This window comes from Erinaceus europaeus, chromosome 2 (genome assembly GCF_950295315.1).
Source record: "Erinaceus europaeus chromosome 2, mEriEur2.1, whole genome shotgun sequence".
Taxonomy (NCBI): domain Eukaryota; kingdom Metazoa; phylum Chordata; class Mammalia; order Eulipotyphla; family Erinaceidae; genus Erinaceus; species Erinaceus europaeus.
In genome coordinates this window covers 81,349,756-81,358,657 of record NC_080163.1, presented here as the reverse complement: position 1 = coordinate 81,358,657, position 8,902 = coordinate 81,349,756, and the positions used below count along the sequence as shown (strand labels likewise).

Sequence of the window (8,902 nt, the reverse complement as noted above, 5' to 3'; positions counted from 1 at the left end):
GGATTATTTTCCCTCAAATTCTATCCAAGATGAAGTAAAAGAAATGAATTCACAATTATTAACAGCTGAGTAGTATTCCATTCTGTATATATACTAAACTCTCTTAATCATTCATCTGCCCTTATGCATCTGGGTTGCTTCCAAGTTTGGCCTGTTGCAAATAATGCTGTTGTGAACATCGGTATACAAAGATCTTCTTTGATGGATGTGTTTTCTACCTTTGGATAAATACTTGAGAGGAATTTCTTATTCATGGGGTAGGCAGATTTCTAATGTTTAGAGAAATATCCAGACTGTTTTCCGTTGGTTTTGGACCAATTCTTGCGTGGGTCCTTACGCTTCCTATTATGTGCACTTAACCTAGTGCACCACCACTGCCCGACCCCCTCTCATAAAATTTCTTCATTTTACTTATATCTTTTCTTGAATCATTTATATATTTTAATGACTTTTAATTGCATAACTTTTTATTACTAGGTTTATAGAAATATATTTATTTATTTTAGTGTATTTCTCATACAGTAGTATTTAATTTTTATTTATTGTTAACATTGTGCCTTACTGCTTCAGGCTGGCATTTTCTGATCAAAGAGACAGAGACAGAGGAAGGAGACGGAGGGAGAAAGGAAAGGACACTGCAGTATTGAAGCTTTCGCAAGTGCAGTTGGGGATCAAGCTTGAACCTGGGTTAAGTATAGGGCCAAGTGAGATATCTTTCTGGGCCAGGTATTTCTGGTTTATCTGTAACCTAAAACTCTTCAATGAATTCCTCAATTCCAGAATACTTTTTCTGAGATCCTGAACCTGACAGCTCATTGAGTTTAATATTGATAATTCCTCTAAATCGTTTGTTAGTGAACTCATCTTATTCAATGTCACTAAGATTGGCTTCTGGAACTTTATGCCTAACGCATTTTGTAGCATGTACTTTACCTTCTTTATTCAATAGGTGGCACTGTGACTTTAGACACAGGGATCCTGTTTATTTCAGTGATGATAAGTAAGGAAAGGAAATAGGGGTTCTGTAGAGCATAGTAAATCAGCAATCTGGGGGTGGGATAGAACAGTCAGCAGTCTGGGGGCAGGATGTAGATTATTTAGATGGAGAAACCTATGCATTCTCAGTTTCTCTTCATGATCAGAGCAAGCATCAATCCATATTCAGAGTCCATTTTCCATGTTCCTCTACCAGTATCTTACATCTCCACAGTTGATAACAGTTTTTCCTCAAGTCTCAGAATCCCTTAATTCCAGGAGAGAGGAAATCCAGGATCCATAACCCATACTACCACCAGTTATACTCTCTGGGACTCTATAGCTGGTCTTGGGACCAAGTCGGCATTCACATGGTATTTTTACCCTAATTACATCACTTTTGCCAACCTAGGTAAAACAAAACATATATCCTCCCCAAGCTTGTTCAACTGCCAAGCTTGATTTTGGTGTGTGTGTATGTGTGTGTGTGTGTGTGTGTGTGTGTGTATGTGTGCGTGTGTGTATTCTTTTTCTTACTGTTCTGCCATGCCAGTAAGACATCAACTGATCACCGAATAAATGAATGAGACTATTTGCTGAAGTAAGTGATGAACCAATGAGATTTCTCTGTGCATTATAGTTGATTTATGGTTGTGTTAAGGAAGAGGCTTGCTTGCAGTCAACTATATGATAATTTTATTCTGTCCCATATTTCTGTATTTTTGATAAAGTATAGTTCATTTGTAAGATGTGTACAATTATTTTTTTCTAAATTATTCTCCACCTTCCTCTTTCTGTAAGACTATCTTATAACATCCTCATTGTTATGTTTTTCTATTGCTATGATAATGCCATAGTATTGTGACAAAGGTATTCAAAGCATAATTTTATAAAACATGTTTTCTTTTTTATTTGTGAGTGTTAATAGATTCATCTTATGATCAGACTTGGTTTACCTTCACAAGGATCTTTAAGGCACTTAGAGCAAACCAAGGAGTTAGCTGTGACTGACTTGTTTTAGGTCATTTCAGTTGGTAATTTATCTTCTCTTAGAGAGTAACAGGGGTCCAAAAGAGAGTGTAAAATGTTAAAGACTCATAAAATGTATTCAGAAGTCAAGTCCCATTACTTAGACTATTAAGCTATTCTCCAGAGTCAATGCCAAGGTCAGTTTGTTTAAAAATGGCATAGTACTCTCCTTGTCTTTAAAGAATAATCTACAAAGTCACTTTCCAAAATCTATAGATAAATAGTGAGGATAATAATTGTAAACCTTTACAAGAATAAACAATTGCAACATGTGATGTGAACTCCCTTTTTTTGTTAAGGGAGTTTTCTTGGTTGTCTAGTTTAAAATTGTGATTTGCTTTGTTCATAGCTGCATTACTTACAGTAGTCAGAGAGTGGAAACAGCCTAAATTCCTATGAGCTGATGACTGGGGAAGAAATTATGAAATAGGGCTGGGGAAATAGCACACTGTTTATGTGAAGAAGTTATAAAATATATGAAAGGAGGGGCAGGGCTTGCTTATGCTTGGAATATATGCTTTATGGAATACTACTGTGTAATAAAAAATACATCATTGTGTCCTTTAGGACAAAATAGATGGAACTGGAAGGGACGATGCTTAGCAAAATGAGTAAAGAAATAAAAGACATAGTATGGTTTCATTCATATGTGGAATCTAGAGAAGTGAAACACATTAACTTGCAAAAAATAAATGAAAAAAAGAAAAAGACACAAGTAACCAAACTATCTCCAAGACTGTGAGAAATGTGATTATTATCATTGGGAGAATAGGGAACAGAATTTTGGTTGTGAGTGCTGTATGAAGTTATATCCTTCTATCTTACAATCTTATAAACCATTATTAGTCACAAAAATGGCTTATAAAATGTTAAAAACAGTAATAGTTAAAAAAGACATCTGTCATAGTTATACAGCTTAATTACTTCTAACAATCTTCTCAATTTAAGTCATTTTATGTTTATATTTCTGATTAATAGTGGTTTAAAAGACTGTAAATTAATAGGATGTAGTCTCCCATCATACTTTTTAGTTCTTTTTATTTATTGATTGATTTAATAATGATCAAGAAGACCACAGGATAAGAGGGGTGCAATTCCACACTATTCCCACCACCAGAGTTCCGCATCCCATCCCCTCCATTGGAAGCTTTCCTGTTCTTTATCCCTCTGGGAGTATGGACCCAGGATCATTATGGAATGCAGAAAGCAGAAGGTCTGGCTTCTGTAAATTGCTTCTCTGGTGGGCTTGGGCATTGCCAGGTTGATCTATACCCCCAGCTTATTTCTGTCTTTCCCTAGTGGGACCTGGCTCTGGAGAGATGGGGTTCCAGGACACTTTGGTGAGGTCATCTGCCTAGGGAAGTCATGTTGGCATCATGGTTGCATCTGCAACTTGGTGCCAGAATAATGGGGTTGATGGGTTGGCATCCCATGCCTGGCATTTCTGAATACCATCTGATGAGCAACATGTTGAAGTGGTACTGGTTGCATTTCTTTGGTTGAGAACAGCAGATGCTGCATCAAATGGTATGGATTCAGAGAAGTATGAAGGACAATGAGTTATGCCACAGAAATTCCAGGACTGGGAGAATTATAGGTTTTATATAGAATGGGAAATGTTCTGGCTGTCTTAGAATTTCATAAGGCAGTAGATAGTTATTGTTATAATCAAAGTTATTTGGGAATTTGGTTTACTTTGAAAATGTCATGGATTTACTGTACTACACAATACATTGCCATGATTTATGTCATTTAATGCTATTTATAAGTTACTGTATCTTATATACTGAAAAAGCCAGTTGCTTCTGGTCTATGGTTATAGGTGATTTAATATTTCAAATAAATAGTCATTTTTTAGAAATGTATTAACAATTAAACCCACTGTTAAAATTCAATCAGGTTACCAATTTGAAACCTTAAGTGCTTAAGACACCTGTAAACCTGTTACACCGCTTGTGAATCGACTCTCCTGCAGGTGGGGAGCCAGGGGCACGAACCATCCCATAACTTTATTAGCTATTCATCTGTTGGTGAGCATTTATGCTGTATTCCCTCTTTGATTATAGTGAACAATGCAGATATAAATGTGCAGTGTATATATCCTTCAAATTAGTGTTCACATGTCCTTTTGCCTAAGTACCTAAGAGTGGTGTTGCTGGATTATAAGGTAAATCCATTTTTGTTTGTTTAAGAACTCTACATACCATCTTCCAAAGGGACTATGCAAGTTTATATTCTCACCAGCAGTGTAGTAGTCTCTTTTTCTCCACAATCTCACCAAAACTTGTCATTTTTTGTTTTGTTGATGTACATTCTCAAAAGTATGAGGAGGAATCTCAGTGTCATTGTAATATGCATTTTGATAGTCTTACCTAAGGAATATAAACCTTGATATATTTATGAGTTACAAGGTAATACTTCAGTAAAATTTTAAGTCTCAAAGTTCCTTAAAGATAATTTAAGATAATAATTTTAGAGATAGCCAAATGTACATAATTTACATAAAACATATATCAATTTTCCAAACTGATAGAACATAAATTCTTCCCACAGATAACACTAAGAACTTGCTAATATTATGTTTTACTTAACCTTCAACATTTTTGTTCTTAATTCCCTCTAGAATTTTGGCCTCCAAAAAAACCTTCCATATATTTCATTTTGGGGGCATCCACTATAATGTTCACCCACTTGAATATTTCATATTTTATGTTATTTATATTTTAAGTTATCATTTATTTCACCAGTATCTTTTATTTATGTATTTATTATCTAACTTCTGTAGAGGTTGCTAAAGGTTTTTAATGAAGTGAACATATTTGTGAATAGAGTAGAGTGCTAGACTTGTATGCAGGAGATTCTGGTTCAGTGAGGACACTATATATGCCAGAGTGCGGCTCGATTTTCATTCTATTTCTTCCTAAATGAATAAAACAATAAGAATCAAGAATATAGAGAGAAATAAATGGTGGTTATATACTGGAAAAGCCAGCAAGAGTATGGCCATTCCATTTGGAATAACACCGTTGTAAGGTTTAGAAATTAATTCCAAATATACTCCAGTGTTAAGGTGTTTATAAATATTGTCTAATTCTCAGAGCTAAATTCCTTGAATAAAAAAAGAATTACTAGTAACAGATAAGTAGATACATAAATGTTTTAATCTCATCATTGGAGCACCACTTCACCAGATAATTTTTATATTATTACTATTATTATTATTATTATTATTATTATTATAGAGTTATAGCTGGGCCTTAGTGTCTGTACTACAAATCCACTGCTCCTGGTGACCATTCCCCAACCCACCCCCTTTTTTCCCAATTCAATAGGACAGAGAGAAATTGAAGGGACAGGAAGATAGACAGGGAGAGACTAAGGTAAACACCTGCAGACCTACTTCATCACTTGTGTAGTTTTCCTGCCACAGGTAAGGGAGCAGGGACTTGAATACAGACAAGTCCTTGCGCTTAGTACTATGTGTGTTTAACCAGATGCACCACTGCCTGACCTCCCCAGGTCAGTTTTTTAGATATAGAGATAAAAAGACAGAGAGGCAGAGAAAGAGAGGGGAAGACACCACAACAACAAAGAAAAATGAAAATCATTAATAGAACATTCTGAAATCAATTCCAGTAGAATATGTAAAATGTAACACACTTGGTTGTGTGTAATTTATAAGTGAAATTCAAAATTAGTTGCATATTATGAAATATACACAATAATTTAAAGAAAATTTTAGATCATCTCAGTAGAAGAAAAAGGTATTTGAAAATATTCAAAAAAGTTTATAATATAAAAGTATATCAAATAACAGTGGTACAGGAGGTGGTATAGTGACAAGAGTTTTGGACTTGCAAACATAGAGTGTCAATTAAGGTGCTGGAATCTTATGTGCCGGAGTGATGCCCTGGTACATCCTCTCTCTACTAACTCTCTAGCTCTCTCTCTCTCTCTCTATATATATATATATATGTATATATATATGTATATATATATACACTTGCTAAAATTATATATATATATATATATATATAATCTTGCTAAAATTTCTAAAAATTAAAAATCTCACATAACAAAGAATTTAGTGAATGAAACTTCTTCAACCTAACTTAATAATTTCTGTATTACTTCTAAAGCTACTGCTTACATTATATCTAACACTAAAGCACTGAACTTTTCCCCCTCCTGTTGGTAACAGGTGCCTACTTTACCATTCTTTCACATTTATTGGAGATAATATTCAGTTCAATAAGGCCAGAGGGAAATATCATATGCTAAAGATAATGGGTCTTGGTGATTTATTTATTTATTTACTTGTGTATTTATGTGTTTTTACCAGAGTTCTGCTCAGCTCTGGTTAATGGTGGTGTGGAGGTTGAACCTGGGATGTTAAAGCATCAGGCATGAGTCTCTTTGCATAACCATTATACTATCTAACCACACCCTTTGTGACTTCTTATATACTGTCAGTAAGCATTAGTAAATGCTTTAAAAAATAAAAATAAATAAGTGGGATTTTTCTATTAATGTTGAAATCAAAATAGTGTGCAGGAGCCATGCTAATAGTCTCTGTATCGTTACAATTTTAGTATATGTGCTGCCGAAGTGAGCACTAATGTTGAAATCAAAATAGTACATCCCAATTATATAGCATTATTTGACTCTGTGGCATGCCCATTGAAAACTTTGTTAAGACCATTTAATAGATGGTTACTATTCTTATTTTTGCTGTCTTGACTCCTTTGATAAATTCCAGACATTATTCCATGATGAAGAATTTTTTTTGGGGGGGGGGTATTTCAGCTTTCTTTGCTGAAATGGAAAGTGTTTTGTGTTCAGAGTTTAGTGATTAATTTTTTGTTTAAGTTGTTGCATGAATTAGACAATAGTGTGTAAGAGGACTTGTAGCTATTTATGTATGTATCCTGGTTACTACAGGTAGAGTATTCTTCTTTTAAAAGAAATAGTATTGAGTTGATAGTGATTTATAAAACTGTAAGATTACAGGGATGTACTTCCACACCACACCCACCACCAAATTTCTGTCCCCACACCCCCCCAACAATAACCACCATAGTTCTCCTAAAATCTTAGAGACAGTTCAGCTACTTCTTTTTTATTCAAGTTCATGTGTTTCACTTCTCTCTGTGAGACCTTATCTTCTTTAGTTGGTTGTCTTATCCTTTTGTAAAACTAAAACCTCCGACTCTCTTTCCTTGTCATGTATTAATAGGGATTTTTGACATAGCTCTATCATAATTATAAAGGAGTCATACTCAATTGATAATGAATTATGATTCTTTGCAAACAGTACTCCAAATAATAGTTAATGCTTATTTAGCTTATTGTTCAAAGGGCACTGTCCTATAAGACTTACGCATGCTCACTTAATGCATGTTCTCAGGAAATGTTCCCCCTTTCTCACTCTCTGTCTTCCTGAATGGTAAAATTTATTACATGTTGGGTGATCTATAAATGTTTCTTATTTAATCATTTAAATAAAATTTTATAATTATAATTGTTTATGGTGTAATTTTCAGATTAATGAATTATCATTTCCTTGATAGTGACACTATTCAATTCAGTGCGGCTATATCACAATTAATAAAGTTTATCTTTACAAAAGGTTATCAGAAAATGAGAAATAGATATAACAAAATAATTTTCATTTTACAGAGACGAGATTATAAAGAAAAAAAGTGTTGAAACACAGAAAGAAAACGATGATGGAGAGAGCTCAGTGTTCGAGCACAGGAATTGCTTTTTAGGCCCTGATGTCCCAATTTCAGTTTCCCGCACCACCATACGCCAGGGCTTTATGGTTCACTAGACTCAATTTTATTCTCACTTTCTCATTTTCTCTAATAAAAAAACATGTATTTTTTAAAACATAAAGTATCAACACAAAAGTATAGCTCCCAAAATGGCTCTAAAGTAGCTTGATCTGAAACCAATTAGAATTTTTAATTTAAGAAACCAAGTCATCTTCGATGATCATAAGTATAGAACGCTACTAATAAGTAACTCCTACAACCATAGCAAAAGAAAATAAAAATATGGGATACTCCATTTGTTTTATGAGACTGTATAAATTTGTCAACAACATCAGATAAATGTTGGAAAATCTCATTAGTGTTATAGCAATGCTATCAACTGAGTACACTCAAGAAGGGAAGGTTCAATAATCTTCAGTTGAAACTACAACTAGTGTCTTTAAAGAATTTCCCAATAAATCATGGTACTAAACCTGTGGACTAACAGAAAGACTTGTATACTGTAGTAACAATGTTATTTTATGAAAGAAATTGAAAATTCACTGTGATATTCAGTCATTTTAATGGAATTCCAAAAGCCTAGATAAACCATTTTATTTATTTAATATCTAATATATTAATGTATTTCATTCTCATACATATTACATGTGAGTAATATCATTTTGCTTGGCTGTTAGTTGCTTATAGTACAGTTCTTAATAAATAGGTATGATTTTTCATTTTTCCATGATAAATGTCCAAAACACTCCAATTTAAGTCATTTTTCACTTCCTTGAGTCAGGACATCAATGACCTTCCTTCCTTCACCCAGAACCCATTGTTTTGGTGCAGTACACAACACTAGTTCAGGTTCTGACAGGTGAAATTTAAGAAAAACAAGGGGGAAAAAAAGGAAGGAAAGGAAAGTAAAAATATTTTTAAAGAGAGACAAATTAGCTATAAAAGAAACCTCCTTGATATAGAGCAGGTTGGAGGGTAAATTATGCACTTTCAGTAAAGCCAAGGGGCAAATTCAAGGAACAAAAGTAGTAAATCACAAGGATTGGGGGATTAAGATGTTCATCCTATTTTAGGATATTCTCTCCCCTACTTGTGGTTAATATCCTTCCGAAAATGAATAC

General features: G+C 33.9%; 1 non-coding gene across 1 annotated transcript; it reads right to left on the bottom strand.

Moving 5' to 3' along the window:
• Positions 1–6,510: 6,510 nt before the first annotated feature.
• On the bottom strand, positions 6,511–6,620 carry LOC132537293 (U6 spliceosomal RNA). Its single transcript, XR_009548751.1, has one exon. It is a non-coding gene; the product is annotated as a U6 spliceosomal RNA (small nuclear RNA).
• Positions 6,621–8,902: the final 2,282 nt, after the last annotated feature.